The sequence below is a fragment of the Castor canadensis genome, chromosome 5 (assembly GCF_047511655.1).
Source record: "Castor canadensis chromosome 5, mCasCan1.hap1v2, whole genome shotgun sequence".
In the NCBI taxonomy this organism is placed as follows: Eukaryota; Metazoa; Chordata; class Mammalia; order Rodentia; family Castoridae; genus Castor; species Castor canadensis.
In genome coordinates, this window is record NC_133390.1 from 61,330,773 (window position 1) to 61,351,129 (window position 20,357).

The 20,357-nt window shown below is 39.9% G+C and overlaps 1 long non-coding RNA gene across 1 annotated transcript in view; it reads right to left on the reverse strand.

The window, feature by feature from the left end:
- The window catches only part of LOC141423238 (uncharacterized), a 32,972-nt gene extending 13,496 nt beyond the window's left edge, over positions 1 to 19,476 (reverse strand). Inside the window, exon 1 of the long non-coding RNA XR_012447934.1 lies at positions 19,340 to 19,476. This is a non-coding gene — a long non-coding RNA (uncharacterized lncRNA). The remainder of the gene's footprint in view (positions 1 to 19,339) is intronic.
- Between the last annotated feature and the right edge of the window lie 881 nt (positions 19,477 to 20,357).

Consider the following 20,357-nt stretch of genomic DNA (forward strand, 5'->3'; position numbering starts at 1 on the left):
GTCTGTTCAATCCCTTTGAATACTCTTTCTTATCCCTTTACCTTCCTCCCCCCATTTTTCAATGGTTTTTCAATACACATCGTTATAGCCTCTACCTTTACATCTTATGGTATGTGATATTACTGATGCTCTATCATTCTCTTTTCCTTTCCCTCTTTCCCTGAGTTCCATAGTTTCATTGTTACAAATGTGTTTTACATCTGGGTTTGTACATGATCATGCTTGTTTTTGTATATATGTTTATCTTTGGATTGATCTTCCTTGTACGAGGGAAAACATGTATCTTTTGTGTTTCTGATCCTGGCTAACTTCACTTAACATGATGTCCTCCAATTGCATCCATTTACCTTCAAACCCCATTTCAGTATTCCCCATGGCTGAGTAATACTGCATTGTGTATATGTATTATAATTTCATGATCCATTCATTAGTTGTAGAGCATCTGGGTTGTTTCCAGAGTTTGGCTATTGTGAATAGTGCTGCTATGAACATCGGCATACAGGTATCTCTACAGTATCCCACCTTACGTTCCTTTGGTTAGATGTCCAGGAGCAGTGTTGCTGATCAAATGGCAGTTTTATCTCTAGTTTTTTGAGGAATCTCCATACTGATTTCCATAGTGATTATATAAATTTACATTCCCAACAAAAGTGTATGAGAGTTCCTTTCTCCTCACAACTCCATGAACATTTGTTGTTGTTTGTTTTCTTGATGATACCAATTCTTACAGGGTCATTTTAATTTGCATTTCCTTTAAAGCTAAGGATGTTGGACGTTTCTTCATATATTTACCTGCTACATGTACTTCTTATTTTGAGAACTATCTGTTCAATTCATTTTCCCATTTATCAATTTGGATATTTGTTCTTTTTGTGTTTAATTTTCTACACTGATATCCAATAAAGTCAACTTCAAACCAAAATTAGTCTTAGTCAGGAGAGAAGAAGATTACTTAATACCAATAAAGGGAAAAATACATCAAGATGATTTGACAATTATAAGCAAATATTCACCAAATATTGATGCACTCAATTTCATAAAGCAAATACTACTGGACATAAAGGCACAGATAGACTCAACACAATAATAGCATTCTCTACTCTCACCAGTAGCTGGGTCATCCAGACAAAAGGAAATTAACAAGAATACTTCAGAATTAAAAGATGCTGTAGGCCAAATAAACTAAATAGAAGTCTACGGAATATTCTACTCCTCAGCTACACATTCTACACAGTAAACCACAGAATTTTCCCCTAAGCAGACCAAATTTTAGGACATAAAGCAAGTTCTAATAAATATAAGAAAACTGAATAATTTCCTGAATCTTATCAGATCACAATGGAATAAAACTAGAAATCAACAGGAGAATAACTATAGAAAATATTCAAACACATGGAGACCAAACAATACACTTTTGGATGATCAGTGAATCATGGAAGAAAGAAAGGGAGGGGAATCAAAAAATTCCTAGAATACAATGAAAACACACTTACCAGGCCATTTAGGACACAGAATAGGCAGTGCAAAGAGGAAAGATTATTCTGATGAGTACCTACATTAAAAAAAATTAGAGAGATAAAAAAATAAATAACTAAATGATGCACCTAAAGGTCTTAGAAAAATAAGAATAAGTCAAATCCAATAGCAGTAGATGGAAAGAAATAATAATGACCACTTCAGAAATTAATGAAATGGAGACTTAAGGAACAATATAAGGAATCAATGGTTCTTTGAAAAGATAACTAAGATTTACAAACTATAGTAAAACTAACCAAAATAGGGACAAGACCCAAATTAATAAAATCGGATGAAAAAAGGACCATCATAATAAATGCAAATGATATTCAGGGGATCATTTGAGAATACTTTGAAAACTTATATTTTAATAAAATGGAAAATCTAGAAGAAATGGATAAATTTCTAAACCCATCGGAAACTGAACCAAGAAGTTCAAATTATTCTATAATGAGCAATGAGACTGAAGCACTAACAAAGAGTCTCTCAACAAAGAAAAGTCCAGGACCACATGGATTCAATGTTGAATTCCACCAGACTTTTGAAAAAGATCTAACACCAATACTTCTCAAACTTTTCTATAAAACAGAAAGGAAAAAATGTTACTAAACTCATTCTATGATGCCAGTATTACTCTGATATCAAAACTGGATAAAGACACAACAAAAAAGAAAATTATAAGCCAATTTTTTTGATGAACATAGATGCAAAAATTCTTAACAGACTATGTGTAAACCAAGTTCAACAATACATTAAAAAGACTGTATACCATAATCTTGTTCATTTCAGGATGCAAGGATGGTTCAACATATGCAAATCAATAACTGTAATACAGTGTAAAAACAAAATAAGGGACAAAAAAAATCACATGATTATCTTAATAGATACAGAAAAAGTCATTGACAAAATTCAACACTCTTTCATGATAAAAGCCCTGAAGAAACCAGGAATAGATAGAATGTACCTTGACATAATAAAAGATATAAATGACAAACTTATAGCCAAAGTCATGCTAAATGGGGAAAAACTGAAAGCACTTCCTCCAAAGCCAGGAATTAGTCAAGGTGTCTACTCTCTCTACCTTTATTCAATAGAGTGCTTAAATTCTTAGCTAGAGCAATAAGGAAAGAGAAAGAAATAAAAAGAAGTGGCTTGAGTGGTTGAGGGCCTGCCTAGCAAGCATGAGGCTCTGACTTCAAACCACAGTATACCCCCCCAAAAAAAACAGGATACAAATAGGAAAGGACAACATCAAATTATCCCTATTTACTGATGATGATATGATCCTGTACTTAGAAGACCCTAAGACTTCATCAAAAACTCTTAGGCCTAATAAACACTTTCAGCAAAGTAGCAGGATAAAAAAATCAACATACAAAAAATTAGATGCTTTTCTATACTAATAATAATGGACAGGCTGAGAAAGAAACCAAGAAAACAATCCCATTCACAATAACCTGAAAAAATTAAAATAACTAATAATAAACTTAACCAAAGAGGTGAAGATTTCTACAATGAAAATTACAAAACACTGAAGAAATTGAAAATTCTGTAAGTTGGAAAAACTTCCCAGAATTAGTATCGTGAAAACGTCTATATTACCAAAAGCAATCTATAGATTCAATACAATACTCATCAAAATCCCAATGTCATTCTTCACAGAAATAGAAAAAACAATCCTTTTATATATGGAACATAAAAGACCCTGAACTATCAAAATGATCCTGAACAAAAATAACAATGCTGGAGGTATCACAATATCTGACTTTAAATTATAGTATAGGAACTAGTAACAAAAGCAACTCATCACTGGCAGAAAAACCAGATATGTAGAAATAGAATAGAATAGAAGACCTGGAAATAAATCCACATAGCCATTGCCATCTGATTTTCCACAAAAGAGCCAAAAACATACTTTGGAGAGAAGACAGCCTCTTCAACAAATGATTCTGGAAAAACTGATATCTACATATAGAAGACTGAAACTAGATCCCTATTTCTCACCCTGTACAAAAATCAATTCAAAATGGATCAAAGATCTTAAGGTAAGACCTAAAACTGTGAAACTACTGGATGAAAACAGGGAAAACACTTGAAGATACAGTCACAGGCAATGACTTTCTGAATAGGACTTTAATTGCTCAGAAATAAGAGCAAAAACTGACAGATGGGATTGCATTGAATTAAAAAGCCTCTGCACATTAAAAGAAAGAATTACCAGAATGAAGGGGCAGCCTACAGAATGGGAAAAAATATTTGCCAGCTATTCACTGGAGGAGGGATTAATATCCAGAATATATAAACAGCTTAATCAACACTCTTCATTTCATCCTGACTGGTTTGGTTTTTATTGTTGTTTTAGTCTGCTTCTTATTTTTTTCTTGAATTTTTTATTTAACCCAAATACTGATAAACAAGAACAAATTGTTGGGGTGTCTGTGTTATCCCAGACCAGGCAGAGAAAGTGCATTTGCAAAGGCCCTGAGGCCTTTATTATTATATACATATATATAAAATCAGGTGCTTTGAGGAAGCAAGCATGGCTGGAGCAGGAAACCAACAGGATTTTTGTACTACGGGTAGGTTCTGTCTTAAAGAGTTTTTAAAATGTTAACTTTTGTGTTTTAAAGACCATCCTATGAGCAAGGTACGATTATTAACCTCATTTTTATAAATGAGAAAGTGAGGCACAGACTAGACTCAAAGACACACAGAAAATACAGCTAGAGAATAATCTGCCTCCAGATTGTCTACTAGTAGTAGCAGTATGACAAGAAGACAGTAAAAGATGGGAAGAGAAGGGAGGGGAGGGACAGGGCAACTTCTCACCTTCTTGCCATGTCCTTAAAACTGGAAGGAACAAATGAGCTTCCTTGTACTTATTGACACATAACTTCCCCACAGCCCCACCTCCTAATACCATTATTTTGGGAGTTAAGATTTCAGCATATGAATTTGGGAAGGGCACAAACATTCCAATCATGGCAGATCCCTTACTAATCCTCTCAGCCCTCTACTTTTCCCTTGACTCCCTGACTCCCTGATAGCAGTAAAATGTTGATTTGCTTTCTGTCACTATGGATTAATTTGCATTTTCTAGAATTGTATATAAATTGGATCATACAGCAGTAGTTTTTTGGTTTGTCTTCTTTCACTCAGGATATTTTATTTATTTATTTATTTGTTTGTTTGTTTGTTTGTTTTATTTTATTATTCATATGTGCATACAAGGCTTGGATCATTTCTCCCCCCTGCCCCCACCCCCTCCCTTACCACCCACTCTGTCCCCTCCCTCTCCCCCCCCCTCAATACCCAGCAGAAACTATTTTGCCCTTATTTCTAATTTTGTTGTAGAGAGAGTATAAGCTATAATAGGAAGGAACAAGGGTTTTTGCTGGTTGAGATAAGGATAGCTATACAGGGCATTGACTCACATTGATTTCCTGTGCGTGGGTGTTACCTTCTAGGTTAATTCTTTTTGATCTAACCTTTTCTCTAGTTCCTGGTCCCCTTTTCCTATTGGCCTCAGTTGCTTTTAAGGTATCTGCTTTAGTTTCTCTGCCTTAAGGGCAACAAATGCTAGCCAATTTTAGGTGTCTTACCTATCCTCACCCCTCCCTTGTGTGCTAAAGCTTTTATCATGTGCTCAAAGTCCAATCCCATTGCTGTGTTTGCCCTTGATCTAATGTCCGCATATGAGGGAGAACATACGCTGTCTGGGCGTGGGTGACTGGCGGCCCCGGGGCCCTCCTTGTTTCTCCATTTAACGTGAGGTGGAGATTCTCTGCGCCGGCTGGAGGTGTGGAGGGGTCAAAATTATGCCTCTTCTCAGTGATTATGCCTGCAAAGTGTGTCTCCAGTGTCTCTCCAAGATTTCACTATAGGAGGCACACTTTCTGCTTCCTCCCTCTAGCCACCATCTTGGAATCTCTCTCAGGATAATATTTTAATACATCCATTCACTACATGTATCAATAGCTCATTCTTCTCTATTGTTGCATAAGTACTTTTCTATTGTATGGATATACCACAATTTATCCATTCACCTGATGATAGATTTTTAAATTGTTTCCAGGTTTGAACTACTATGAATAAAACTGCTAAGAGTATTTGTGTTCAAGTCTTCAGGTGGACATAGATTTCCACTTATCTTATGTAAATATCTAAGAGAGAACTGGCTAGGTCATAGCATAGATATATTTTTAATTTTTAAAGAAACTGACAAATGTTTCCCAAATTAATTGTCACTTTATATTCCTACTACATCCTCATCAGCATTTGCTAGGCTGGTCATCTTGTGTCTAGAAGTTTTTTTTGTTGGCATTGGGGTTTGAACTCAGGATCTCAAACTTGCTTGGCAGGTGCTCTACCACTTGAGCCACTCTGCCAGTCCATAGAAGTTTTAAAATTTTGATTTTATATTTAGGTCTATGTTAACTTTTAATATGATATAAGATATAAAGTTCTTTTTGTTTGTTTTTGTCTTATATAAAGATATCCAATTACTTCAGCATGGTCTGTTTTTCTTTTCTAGTTTGTTAATATGGTAATTTCATTATTGATGTTTGAGTATTAAGCTAAATTTATTCTCTTGGGATAAAAACAGTTTGTTCATAATATATTATCCCTTTTATATATTGTTGGATTCATATTGTTAAAATTTTGTTCAGAATTTTTGTATCTATTTACATGAGGGATAGTGTTCTTTAAGAATATCAAGGTTTTGCTGGCCTCTTACAATGAGAGATATTCCTTCCTCTTACAAGTTTTGGAAGTATAGCTGGTAGAATTCACCAGTGAAGAGTGGAGAAGGAGGTGAATTCAAGTATGATATATTTGATACATTGTAAGAACTTTGTAAATGCCACAATGTACCCCACTCAGTACAATAAAAAAAAAAATAAGACAAAAAAAAAAAAAGAATTCACCAGTGAAGCCATATAATCTTGGGCTTTTCTTTGATAGGAAGTTTTTGATTATTGATTCAATCTCTTCCATTGTTATAGGTATACCTTGATTTTCTATTTCTTTTTGAGTCAGTTTTGTTAGCTTTTGAATCATTGGCTTACTTAGAAATGTGTTATTTCCCGTATCTGTCATTTTCTCACATTTCTTTTTGCTATTAATTTCTAATTCTGTTCCATCATAATTAGAGAATATCTTTCCCATGATTTCAAATATTTAAAATTTATTGATATTGATGTAGCATGCAAGTCAGCCCTTAGTGCAGGTTGACTCTGGCATCTGATACATTTTATCTGGGTCAGCTGGAGTTTCTTTTGAAGCTCAGTGGGCTTGTGGAGGGTCCATGGAGCCAGTGGGGGCTGTGCTGATGTCCACAAATCACTTAGCTGTGATGTTAAGGATACCTTTATATCTCGGGCTGGTAGAACTGAAGGGCATTCCAACTCCAAGCAGATGAATGCAGTAGGTTGATGAGGATGTAATGTTTATACTTATGTTACTTTGTAATGCAAAATTCAAACCAATACTTGGAAGATGTGGTTGGATTTCTGATGCTGTTTTTTCATTACAGGTTTCAATTCCCTATCTGACATTCAGCCAACATCCTTTTCACTAAGTGTTAAAATTAGAACAATAAGGCATTCCCTGCCCTCAGAAGTCTTAATAAAATCCCCATTCTCAACAGTCATATTTCCTGGCCTCTGTCAACTTCTAAGGATGTTTTAGTGTGTTTTTATTTGTTTGTTTTCTTACTTTCTGCAGACTTCAGATTAGGGATTCAATAAAATGGAACATTCAGATATCATCACGTAAGTATGATTCAAAGCCCACTTTGGAGTATTTATCTGAGTAAATACCTAAGCAAAGCCAATGAATTTGAAACACAAGTTTTGATTGTGCAAAGAGAGTGGAAATAGATTAGGTAAACAGAACAACATTGGCGCATAGAACAGTCTGCAAATTCCTCCTTTGGCATGGTGCGCAATCATGGTCAGGTCAAAGAAACTCATAGAGATTCTGTTTTCACCACCTGGAAACAAAAATTTAAGCTCAGCTTCTGAGTATTCTGTGGCATTTGTCACAAATAAAAAGATCCTATTTTCCTTTCTTTGCTTTTCTTTGGCACCTGCCACTAGGCAAAAGGGTTGCCTTAGTTATGATTGTGTTTGGCTCACAGTAATTCCCTGGCTCAACAAACCAGAACACAAATTAAACACTTCCTTTGAAAAGTTTAACTTTATATTAAAAGTCAATTAAAAGGAATTAACATCTGGTTACAAAACATGTACAAGAAAGAACTGTATAAACTGGAACCAGATTTTAAAAATTACAAATTTCTGTACCTACGTGTGGACTACTGTTTATCACCAAATTCCACTGTGGTAATGACCACTTAATACATTCTACATGTGGTGTTAACTCTGAGACATAAAATAAAAGTCATCCTAACTTCTTTCCTAGATTCAGCATTTTTTTTTCCTCTGTGGGCTAGAAGATAGACATCTTGATCTCTAAGTGACTCTAGTTAGCCTTGGAGAATAATCTCTGATGACAGTTTTTTTTTTTCTATGATTGGCTAAAAAGATAAAAAAATGATATGGATCTAAATTACACTTATGATTGCAAAAGTGTTTCTTCTTTCCTTTTTTTTGCTGTCACATTTAGTTTCTTTTATTAAAACTGCTTTAGCCCTTTGCTTCTGCCAGAGCTAGGCATTTTTTTCTTTCAGATTCTTTAAAAGCACTTTGGAATTTAAAAGAAGACTGTAAGCAAAGTTCTGAAGTAGTTTTCTCACATACATCTCTGTGGATCATCTACTTTCTATTTTATTTTAAAACAAATGTTTACTCTCCCGTTAGATACCCCTTTTCTTAACCTGTCATGAGGAAGTTAAACATATTAGTGAAGACAATGTAATACTAAATGCAATTTATTTTATTAACAACTTGGGATTCATATTATCAATGTTTCAATGAGTCTATTACTCAGAAAGTTTTGAAATTATTAACCAGTCATTCTTTTTCTTTTCTTTTACACCATTAGTGGGTGCAAATCTTATTCTGTTCTTAGCGATTCTCTCTCAAATACTACTTTAAGAATGATCATAGGACTGTAGAGGGAAACTGTCTTTAAGTTTCAATCGCATGAATTGTAGAGTGAAACTGTTTCACCTGAGAACCAGTTCTGGTTTCCAATCTATTTGTCTTCAAGAGAGAAATGACACTTTTCCATGATTCTCTCTGCACCTTTCCTTTCTGCAAGAAACACTGTTCCACCCTGTTTACCATATGTGTTAAACATTTACTGCTTTAAGTGTTAGAAAAAGTCTAGAAAGATATTTCTGCCTCTCTAGATGTTTATTCCCTGTCTCAGTGTTTAAAGTTCCACGATTGAAAATTCAATGGTTAAAGTCATCCATCTCCAGGTATTATCCTCTAAACATAAGTATTCCTGGAAAGGCCAGCCCATTATTCTTTTTTATTACCATATTATTGTTGTACTGAGAGTACCTGATAACATTTACAAAAGTTCTTCCAATATGTAATAGTCATATTTACCCCTTCCACCATTCTCCTTTATCCCCCCTCCCCTCATTCCTGGAAGAGTTTCAACATGTCTCATTTTTTCATTTTCATAAACAAGTACATATTATTTCTGCTACATTCACCCTCCTACATCCTTCCCTTATATCATCCTCCCTCTCACTGGTACAAACTCCCAGACAGGAACTTTTTTACCTTCTTGTTTTCTGTTTAAGGCCAACCCATTAAATAACACTGTCAAGGGGAGTTACTTATTTCTCAGGATTTTTAGACAGAATTTGATAGTTGGGAGAGCTGGCAGAAAAATAAGAATTAGCAAACAGTGGTCCAAAACAAAAGTCCTAGGAAGAAGACAGATTGATGATCTCAGTTAGAAACAGATTTTTGGTAATCTGGATGCCCAGCAAGAGAGAAATGTGGACTCTGAGAGAAGCACAGAGCTGGAATCAGGAACCAAAGGCACATATTGTCTATTTCACGATGATGGACAGAATGAGAGCTTGGTGAAATGTGTATTTCATAACCTTTCAAATCAAAAGGCGGACTGTTTTGCCAGATGAGGCCACCTGTATCCCTAAATAATTCAACATGCTCAGGCACATACTAGCAGAATAATAGAGGCAGCAGGATAAACTAGGAGTCAAATGTCCTTAAATGTATCACCAGTCTATGATATTCTTCATGGATTCCCATCTGGAAATCCTGGAGTGTGTTATGGGTATTTTTTTTTTGTTTCAAATTTTTTGAACACCCATCCCCAGGCATACTAGAATTACTTTACCAGAGATAAGAAAAGAAACTTTCACTTGGGAAACCATGTTTGGAGGTTATAGAGGAGAATTAAGTTCATATTAAATGTGCCAAACCTTGGAACCCAGAGCTTCTCACATGGGCTTCTCATATATACCTAAATGCATACCTATTGTGCCTATATTGTACATAGGATAACATAATTTCCCAATATAGGCCATTATAGATGCCACCAAGACACCTAAACTGCTTGTGAGTAAAATCAACCTATTAGGAAAAAAAGAAATGGTCAAGGAAAAAAGCATCCAGTTTGTTTGTTACCAAGTCTATGAAGACTTTATCATAGTCCAGAACTATGTTTTGTCCTTGAAAGAGGATGTGTGCAGAACTCTCAATGGCTAAATGACCTGCAGTAAAATATTGAAAGCCACAGAAGCCAGATGGCACCTGGAGACAGCCACTCACATTGAACAGACCCACAGGCTGCCCATGTGTCACCTGCGCCACCCACGCACCACCCCATCTCATCCTTTGCTTCCAGAGTCATCAACATGGCACCTGATGTTTGAAACAGGTGAAGAGCTGAAGAAGGGGAAAAGCCAGTGTCAAACAGCTACTGCTTTCCTCTGTCTCTGTCCCAGCACCAGTTTTGGTTGAAAGAGGCTCTCTAGTGACTAAGAGAGCTGTAAGGCACCACCTCTCACCATCTTGATGGGTCTGGGGATTAGAAGACAAAATGAGCCAGTTCCCCCATCCCCCATGAGAGCCCCATATCTTGTAAAGGGACATGTGGCTTCACATACTCCCTGGGGATGCCTCAAAATACCACAAGACCTATAAATAGGAGGCTTTTGCAGAACTGTGTATATGTTCCTGCAGAGATCTGTCAAAAGACCACTCCACCCTACTCATAACTCCCCTCCCCAACAAAAAGGACCAAATAACTCCCCCTCTTTATAAACAACAGAGAGCTACTGATTTTCCAGGCTCCCTTTCTGTCTCTAGGGTCAACTTTTTCTTTCTCTCTAATAAATCCTACTTTGTGTTCCGACCTTGTCATCCCATGGGTCAATCTGCTGCCTCATGAGTTAATTCGCTGCTTCATGAGTCAATCCTTTGGCCTATGAAGGCAAGAACTCTTGACACCGGCCCACACATTTCTGGCGCCCATGAAGGGACACCTCTTCTGGACCAAAGTTGGTACAACTGAGCACCAAACCGGCAGGAGTTTGCCTACGGTGCGACCTTGAACTTCCAGCACCCTGCTCAATACTCCTTCTGGGGGAACTTCCTGCTGAGGTGTAGCCAAAAGCAGACTGTGCTGCTCTGCTCCCCTTGTCTTTTTTTCTGTTTCTGTCTTCCTGAGGGACGTTCCTGACAGGGTATTGGACCAACAGCTCCTAGACAACTTTAGCCTAACAGTGATTCTGGCTGTGGGAGTGCTCTCTGCTCCCTTCCTGCAAGTCAAGACCAAGCCCAGAGTTGATTTGGGTATGCCTTATGCTAGGTTGGAGAAGGCGTGTTTGGTTTTGGCACCTGGCATTCTTCTTCTTCTTCCACCTGTTAATACCCCCTTCTGTCAGAGGCAGTGACTGAAGTAAGAGTTCAGAATCAAAATAATAAAAAGAAAATGTAAAAACTCCTTTGAAAATCATTAATCCTGACTTCTCTGCCTCATGTATTCCATTTTCCAAAACTTCTAAGAGTTTGAAATGGAGATTTTGTGTGACTGACAGTGTTCTAGTATCACTTCATGAGAGTCACCTGAAAGTACACCTAATCGTTAATCCCTCGAGTGTTTGTAATATCTTAGGCTCTGCTCCTCCTTCCTCACCTAGGATGTCAGGTTACCCCTTCTGTCCTTGCCAGAGGTAGCCAACATTCTTCCCAGACCTTTGGGAGCAGATGCTCTCTCAGTCCTCTCACCGCTTCCTAAGTTGTCTCTGTCCTCCACTCCTTCCCTAGGTTTACTGGGACCCTAGCCTCTCATGGGCAACTCCTACCATAGTTTCTTATAACTTTCTTAAATTACTCCTGCACCATCTTGTTACTCCCACACCTAGTTTGTCATGCAGGTTGATCCACACCAGTGCTGAGTCAGCTGCTGGGCAGCAGATGAGGCAAAAGCACTGCCTGGAACCATGGCCTGGGGAGCAGACTCAGTGAGGATGAGAACTAACACTGGCCTCCATGCCACACATGCACCCTGACCCCACCCCTCAAGAGGGGAGGAGGGGAAGCACTAGCACGCACAGGGGCACCGGGTTCCCTGGCACAGTAGCGCTGCCTGCCGTAGCTAGGACAATCCATGGGAAGGGCCTAGCTCATGTATAGAGTTGCCACTACTGCTGGCCTGCAACAGTGACAAACTGTTTTCCCCACTCCCCCAAAAAGGGATGAGAGGGGAAACAAACAAATGTGCACACATGTGCATGGATGGAGGAGTGGCAGGCTGCAGGGGCAGGCCTTGGCAGAGGGGGTCGGTCATCCCGGGTATGGGGGAGGGCGGCCATGATGTGCACCCAGCCCCACTTCATGCCTGAGACTGACCTGTTGCAAAAAACAGTGAGGGAAAGAAAGTCACCGAAACCATTTTTACAGGGAGCAGGGAGTTTATTACACTAGAGGACTGAGGGGAAATAATTTCTCAAAGTCCTGAGCCCCAATCTGTATCCAGAGCTGAGTTAAATACTTACAGAGTTTTCCCCTCCTGTAACTGTAGTCACAGTTACAGGAAACATGGCAGAGCTAGCTGGAGGCTTACAACTTTACAGAGCTAACAGAAAGCTGCTTATAGACTCAGAGTGGGGAAACCAAGGTAAATGCCAGGCACAGTAAATCCCAAAAATGTAGCCAAGCTGGCCCCGACAGACCAACCCAGCCCTTAGAGCCAATTCTTATCCTAAAGTTACCATCACCGAAAAGTGCTAATGTAATCTTCTGGGAACAGGCAAAGAAATAGGCATTGCCATGGTCTCTGGACCTCTCATTTAAAACTTCCTACACCTTCAGCATCATAAAAAAAGTTTCCTTCAAATATTGACACTAGTTGTCCCTTTGTGGCACTATGATTGCCCTGGGATACCCTCTGAGTACCCTTCTCTAACTCTACAGGCACTTTTAAGGCTAAAAGACAGAATCCTAGAGGTTTTCACTACGTAGGTAAGATGGCTCAGTCTGACCAGTTACTACATTTCCGTCAGTCCTGGTCACGGATGGCAGAAGGAAATCACGAGACAGGGATGCCTGCTCTCATCAGGTCAATCACCAGTTAGGATGCTAACGAAAGGGGAGTCTGACAAGTTTTTCTAGAAGAGACTTGCCCCCTCCAGTTTTCCAGCCTCAGTATCCAGGAGGTCTCCACTGGCCTGTCTACCCTAATAATTTCAAGAAAAAAAAAAAAAACTCATTTTTCTTTGTACTGAGGCCTGGTCCCAATATTCCTTGGGTGACCAAGAGAAGTGGCCTTCAGAGGACTCTTTAAATTATAATACCATACTCCAATTAGACCTTTTCTGTAAAAGGGAGAAAAAGTGGACTGAGTTCCCCTATATACAACTTTTCTTTTTATCTCCAGGACCACCCAGAATGGTTCCATAATTGCTAACTAGATACTCAAACACTGGCTGTTCTTTGTAAGCCACAAGATAAACATGGGAAAGAAGGACCAAAAAAGCCCCTTACCAGTGACAGGGCCTCTGTCCCTACTGCTCCCCCTACTGCTCCACCCTCTGCCCCATCTTCTGAGCCTCCCCAATATTCAGGACCTCCTAACGGATGTTTTCCCCCTCAACAGGCAGTGGTAGAAATACAGCAAGTCTATGTCCTGTTCCAGTTATCAGCTCTAAGGGAGATTAAAAAGGATCTTGGTAACTATACTGACACCCCAGACTGATGTAGCCAGGCCTTTATTTCTGTGATCCAAACCTTTAAATTGGCATGGAAGGATATCATGCTTCTCCTGGACCAGACTCTTTCCTCATTAGAGAGGCAACAGGTCCTGGCCTAGGCCACTCAGGTTGAAGATGATTTCCATATACAATGAGACCCAATGCCCATGACACCTAAAAATGAGGAAATAAATATGCCCATGCCCACAAGGGCACAGGCAGTCCACTTGGCAGATCCACTTTGGGGTCAAAATGATGAGGGGGATGAATGGCATCAATGCCACTTCATTGATCTTATAATAGAAGGGCTAAAAGGCCCAAAGTTAAACCTCTAAACTATTCCCAGGTGACTGTCGTACAACAAGGCCCTGATTTAAAAAAAAAACCCTTGCCTTTCTACAGTGTCTTAAGGATGCTATCGAAAAACATACCACAGTGGACGCAGAGTCACAAGTAAGAGAAGTTCTCTCAGTCAGCCCCAGATATCTGTAGAAAACTCCAAAAGTCTGTGGCCAAAGGGGAAAAGTCATTGGGCCACTAATGCAATTAGCCATGTCTGTGTACTATAACCAGGACCTCTCTAAAAAGACAGAAAGGGATAACCATGACCGAATCACAGCTCTCAGGGGGTGCCCCACCCGATGGGGCCCTCCATCCCAAGTTTGCTACCATTGTGGGCAGGAGGGGCACTTCCACAAGGAATGCCCAAAAAGAGGACAGCCTGGGAGACATCCCCAGCCCCCACTGAGACCTTGCGCCCTCTGCAACAGTAACCACTGGAGGTCTAAGTGCCCCTTCTCCAGGCAGAAGGTGGGGTGCCACCTCCTGTGAATTGATGGGTCCTGGAGCTTCCTGTCCAGGCTCCACTTCTTGAAATCAATGTTGAGGAGCCTTGGGTAACCATAATAGTAGAAAAAGAAAAGGTCATTTTCCTCCTGGACAGGGGAGCCTGCTTCTCTATCCTCCCTTTCTCTTGAACAAATAAAATAGTCATTTGGGGCATATCTGGCCAGCCTCTTAATCATTATTTCACCCGGCCACTGGCCTGCTCCTGGGGAAACCTCCACTTCTGTCACTCTTTCCTTGTGGTCCCTGAAACTCCAATACTCCTGCTGGGGCAAGACTTACTGTCTCAACTTATAGTCCAAATTCTACTCCCCTACCCCCTGGGGAATACTTCTGTTTTCCCCTCATTAAAGAACAGGTAGATCTCACAGTTTGAACTGATGGTACTACTGTCGGTCAAACAAAAACTGCTCTTTCTGTACAAATAAAGCTAAAAGATCCCCTCCAGTTCCTCCATCAAAAACAATATACCTGAAAGCCTAAAGGGCAACAGAGTATATTGCCCATTATTAACTCCCTAAAACAACAGGAACTTTTAGTGAAATGCTCAAGCCCCTATAACACTCCTATTCTTGCTGTCCATACCAAATAAATGGAGGTTGGTTCAGGACCTCCTACTCATTAATAAGGCAGTCATTCCCCTCCACCCAATTGTTCCCAATCCCTATACTATATTGGCTCAAATACCCTCAAAAGCCCAATATTACTCTGTACTAAACTTAAAGGACACTTTCTTCTACATTTCTCTACATCCTGACAGTCTCTGTTTGCCTTTAAAGATCCCACTAATCCCTCACAACAGCTAGCCAGCCAATTGGTGGTCCTTCTGGAACAACATATAGAGCTGGGCTCCTTGGGCACTACCTCTGGCTGGCCTTGTTTTAATGCTTTTTCTAATATTCCTATTTTGGCCTTATATAATAAATGTTCTCTCCAGATTCATATCTCAACAGGTACAACAGATCAAATTCCAGCTCTTAGTCAAGGAATACTCACCTCTGCTGACTGATGATCCTTCTGTCCAGTTCTATCAGAGTCCCCTGGAGACCACACAGGTCAACCCCTGAGATGAGGACCCTGCACCTCCCCTCCCTCTTCCACCCCACAAGGAATGCCACAAGGAATTCCACAAGGAATTCCCAAAAAGAGGACAGCCTGGGAGACATCCCCAGCCCCCACTGAGACAGCAGGAAGTAGCCAGATGAGATGCTGCCCCTTTTCCCCAACAGCAGTTGGGTACTTGTCTCAGAGGGTGGACCTGTTGAGTCTGGGGGATCAGAAGACAAAATGAGCCAGTGTCCCCAACCCTAATGACAGCATTGTGAGCCCCATATTCTGTAAAGGAACAGGTAGCTTCACAAGTCATGCCCCCCTGGGGATGCCTCAAAATGCCAGAAGGCTGATAGATAAACAGTAACCTTTTGCAGAACTGTGCTCCTGTAGAGATCTGTCAAAAGACCACTCCACCCCTGACTCCTAACTCCCCTCCCCCAAAAAAAGGACCAAATTAAAAAAAATTTTTTCATAAATGACAGAGAGCTACTGATTTTCCAGGCCCCTGTCTGTCTCTAGAGACAGGTTTTCCTTTCTGTGTAATTAAATCCTATTTTGTGTTCTGACCTTGTTATCCCAAAAGTCAGTCTGCTGGCTCAGGAGCCAATTCTTTGGTCTGTGAAGGCAAGAACTCTAGACACTGGCCCACAACAATATCACTCAACCTATGACCTGCAGAAGTCCCTTTACCTCTCTCTCAGCCTCTTCATGTACCTCGCATGATGATGGGCTCAGGTGGTCCTAATGTTTGCCCAAGATTTTTAGCATGAGTAGCGATTGCCTGAGCCTATGATGTGAAGTATTAAATAATGAATATGAAATAAAACTCTTAAGTTAGGAGGAAAACAGGTTGAAAACAAGTCTTGAAGTATAAAATTGGTTTTTCTGTTCATTTAAAATGGATTTGGGAAGCATAAAATACATGAATGGCTAGTTCAGCTAACATCTCTTTCCATCACAGCCAATTACCTTCAGTTTTTGACATTTCCAGCTAGTTGGATTGGTCAATTCAATTATTAGTCAGTGATCTGACAGGGAGAAGACATTCCTGGGGGAGATTATTTTTCTATTCCTATGTATTCACGGGTGTTTTTACACTTAACTTTAGTCAGACACCAGAGAACATCTGGTGTTTCATAAAATGTCACATCCGAATGGAAGTTTGGCAATCTCATGCTGAGTGCTGGAAAATGACATACTGTCTAACCAGAGGCCCTGTGTGGGCCTCTGTAATAGATCTGAAAGGAAAGTTATTTGATTCCCCCACCCTGAAACCCTAACTGTGGGTTGCATTCTAAGGTGACACTTCCTATTAGCAAACAAACACCATATCTCCCAGCACAATTTAAAACATACTCAGCTCCCAGATACTTGCTGGCACATGGAGTCACCTGCCAGGTCAGGGAGGGAGTGCTAAGAGCAAAGGGATAGAAAACTGGATTTCAGAGCTGTTGAGCATTAGTGCTGGTTGAAGCATTGCAGGTTAGTTTTGTCACTCAAATATGAAACACAGTCATACATCAAAAAAAAAAAAAAGAACTGATAGCTGTTATTTGGGCTATCTTCAAATTCTCCCTTTTATACTGGTGAAAGCATTTGGAGTATCTTAAGCTCTTAGGGCTAGACTACCTGAATTCTACCACGAACTTCCACTTAGCTATGAAGCTCAAGTGAATTATTGATCCACTGTGCCTCCATTTCTTCTTCTGTACAGTGGGAATCAAAATGTTTCCTGCCTCATAGAATTGCAGTGAGAAATACAGGACTTCATATATGTTAAAAGCAAAACAGGAACAACAAAAAGCTAATAACCTAATTCAGAGTAAGCATTATGTAAACTAACCTTCAAGGGGAAAATCAGTTGGTAAGATTAAAAATATCTTGGAGAAATGGAAGGATGATAAGATTTAGAATTTATTTCCTTGTAGAATTCTTGACATTTTACCACCTGATTGATTCTTCCACCTGCCTTATTAGGTGTGAAAAAACAAAACCAAAAAACAAAGGTTCTCAGACTAGAAACAGTTTCTGTTACTACAGTGCCCCTCTTTTTCTACCTTTGGCTCTGCTCAGAAAAGACATCTATTTTACAGGTCTGAAATTGACTTGTTTATCCTCTTCCTGGGCTTTGTTGGTTCAAACAATGTTAGAATTGTCCCAGCGAAGGGCAGCTTCACCCTGCCAACCAGACAGAGTTGTCTGCCTAGGGGTCTGTAGCTGCTTTACTACTGCTGAGCCACAATCCAAACAAAACTTGTAGGGCTTTGGAGTTTACAATAGCTGAATTACAAGGGTACTGTCTGAGACAGACCATGCTTATTTTTGCAGACCTGGCCAATAAAATGTCTTTGAAATAAATAAAGTGTCTTTGAAAGCAATGACCCAGGTCTTTTCTGTAGTGAGATGTATCTTTCCCTTGGCAGTAGAGTTCCCTATCTGTGCTATTAGGTGGAGCCAATGTGCATGTGTGACTATGTTTGAGGTTCCTTAAGCTTACCTAGTGACCACCTTATTCACCACTATGTTCTAGCACCAGGCACAAGGTTAAAAACTCAAGAAATATTTGTTGAGTGAATAAAGTTGAGTTTTTCCCTGCTTCACCTACCCATAAGTTCCTGACCTTTGATGCCAGCTTGTTCCATCACAAGAGAACTTTCTGGAGCCAGAGGAAAGAGTAGTGTGAACAGGTGAAGTTGGATATGGCAACAGGTCAAGACTAGTGCCAAAAGCAAGAACTCATCTGGAAAATGAAGCCCAGAGTGCCAGACATTTGGGAAGGCCACAGCTAGGAACCAAGATGGGGGGAGATTAAGGTAAGGGAGCAAGACCAGGACAAGGGAATTTTGCATGCTTCGTTCTCTAAGGGCTAGCTACATGCAGGGAATTACAGTAAGCTGACCCCACCAAAGCTGAAACATAAAAGCTTCTTTCCAGTTTTGCCAAGAACTGTCCTGTGACTAATTCCAGGTAAACTGTAACAGTTCATGCTCAATAACCAGACACTTGGGTATTTATTGTACCCTCTGAGTCCCTTCTCCCTCTACCTCCAGGATTTCCTTCCATAACAGGTCTGATGGGAACAGAGGGCTCTGAAGCTCTGTATTGCTTCTGGGGACTTGAGGCAACAATCTATTTTAAAACATCAGTGAGGGCTGGAGGCATAGCTCAAGTGGTAGAGCACCTGCTTAGCAAGCATGAGGTCCAGAGTTCAAGCCCCAGTTCTGCCATAAACATCAATGAAACCAAAGTTCTTTCCCCTCATTTCATTAAAAATGTATCACTAACTAAACAAATTAGGTTTGTGCTCCAATTAAATAAAATAGTAAGTCTGTACATAGGCCTGTGGGTGCAAGCAGAGTGTTGATTACTAACTTCTCAGTTGTTAGTCCTAATATCTCCCAACTGCAACAAGCATTTTGATATGCTGTGTTCTGTTATCTTCTTACCAGACATGTTCCATCAAAGAGAATATTCTTAGCCTTCTGTTTCAAAGCCCTCAGCTCACCAGCATACCATTGTATGCAGGAGGAAGAAGTGTCATACAGAGGTACATATTCAATCCTGCAGGCCCACCTCAAATAGTTGTATTTTTTTACGAGTTAAATTGCATGTTGATACAGGCAAGAGATCTAATACAAAAAGAGAGAAGTAGTTATTCCTGGTAGCTTTCAAACCCACAAGAAGCCCACACTTGTTTTACCAACATGTATTTCTGCAGCTTTTCAAACTCCTGCCCACAATAGATGAGCAGTTTACTCTTTGGGCACAGCAACTCACCATGTTTCAAAGAATTCCTTCAGCATTGACTCCTCAGTCTTTCACATGCTCTGACCGATGGTGGTTTCACTACTACACCAGCACTGAGAGCTGACAACCACATAGATGCCAGAGGAAAAAGACCCTCGGCTTCTCTTCACACCCCACTGTACAATCTTTGTTGTGACTACATCAGTGGTTTTTTTTGGGCTTCCGTTTTGTGGCTAATTCTGCATCTGTTCTTTCTTCAGCTCTTGGTAAGCACTACTTAAGCCTTCCCTTTCTTCTTTGAAAATCAGCTGCAGACTTGCAGTACACAGTCCAGGGAGACAGGCACCAAAACTAGGAATGTGGACCAAGCTGGATCTAGAGGTCATACATGACACAGGAAAACCCCAGGACACAAAGGTCTCAAAAGTGGGCTGAGCAGGAAAGGCAAGTGACTAATTTAGGCACATAAAATATAGACCAGATGCTGAGGCCACAAAAAAACCTCAAAAAGAAGTTAAATCTGAAGCTAGGGTTCAAAGCAGGAGCACAGAAGGGCCTTTCAGCCACTAGCACAACTACAACTAATTGTATCAATGCATGATACATATCACAGCTCCATTATGTTCCTTAATGGGTAGAAGAAACTAGGGCCAGAACTGGAAATTTCTTGGCCTCATTACTGAAGTTCTATTACTAGTTGCCTGACCTTAGACAAATTTCTTACCAGCTCTGTGCCTATTTCCTCCTGTGTAAAATGCCAATAGAAATACCCAGTGGGAAGCAATCTCTTTTCAAATTTTTATTAACATATTATTGTACTGGGGGTACATGGTGACATTTACAAAGGTGCTTACAATATATCTTAGCTAGAGTCACCCCCCTCCATCAAATTTTAGCTTTTTTTTTTGCAGTACTGGGGCTTGAACTCAGGGCCTATACCTTGATCCACTCCACCAGTCCTTTTTTGTGATGGGTTTTTTTTCGAGACAGGATCTTGCAAACTATTTGCTCAGACTGGCTTTAAACTGTGATCCTCCTGATCTCTGCC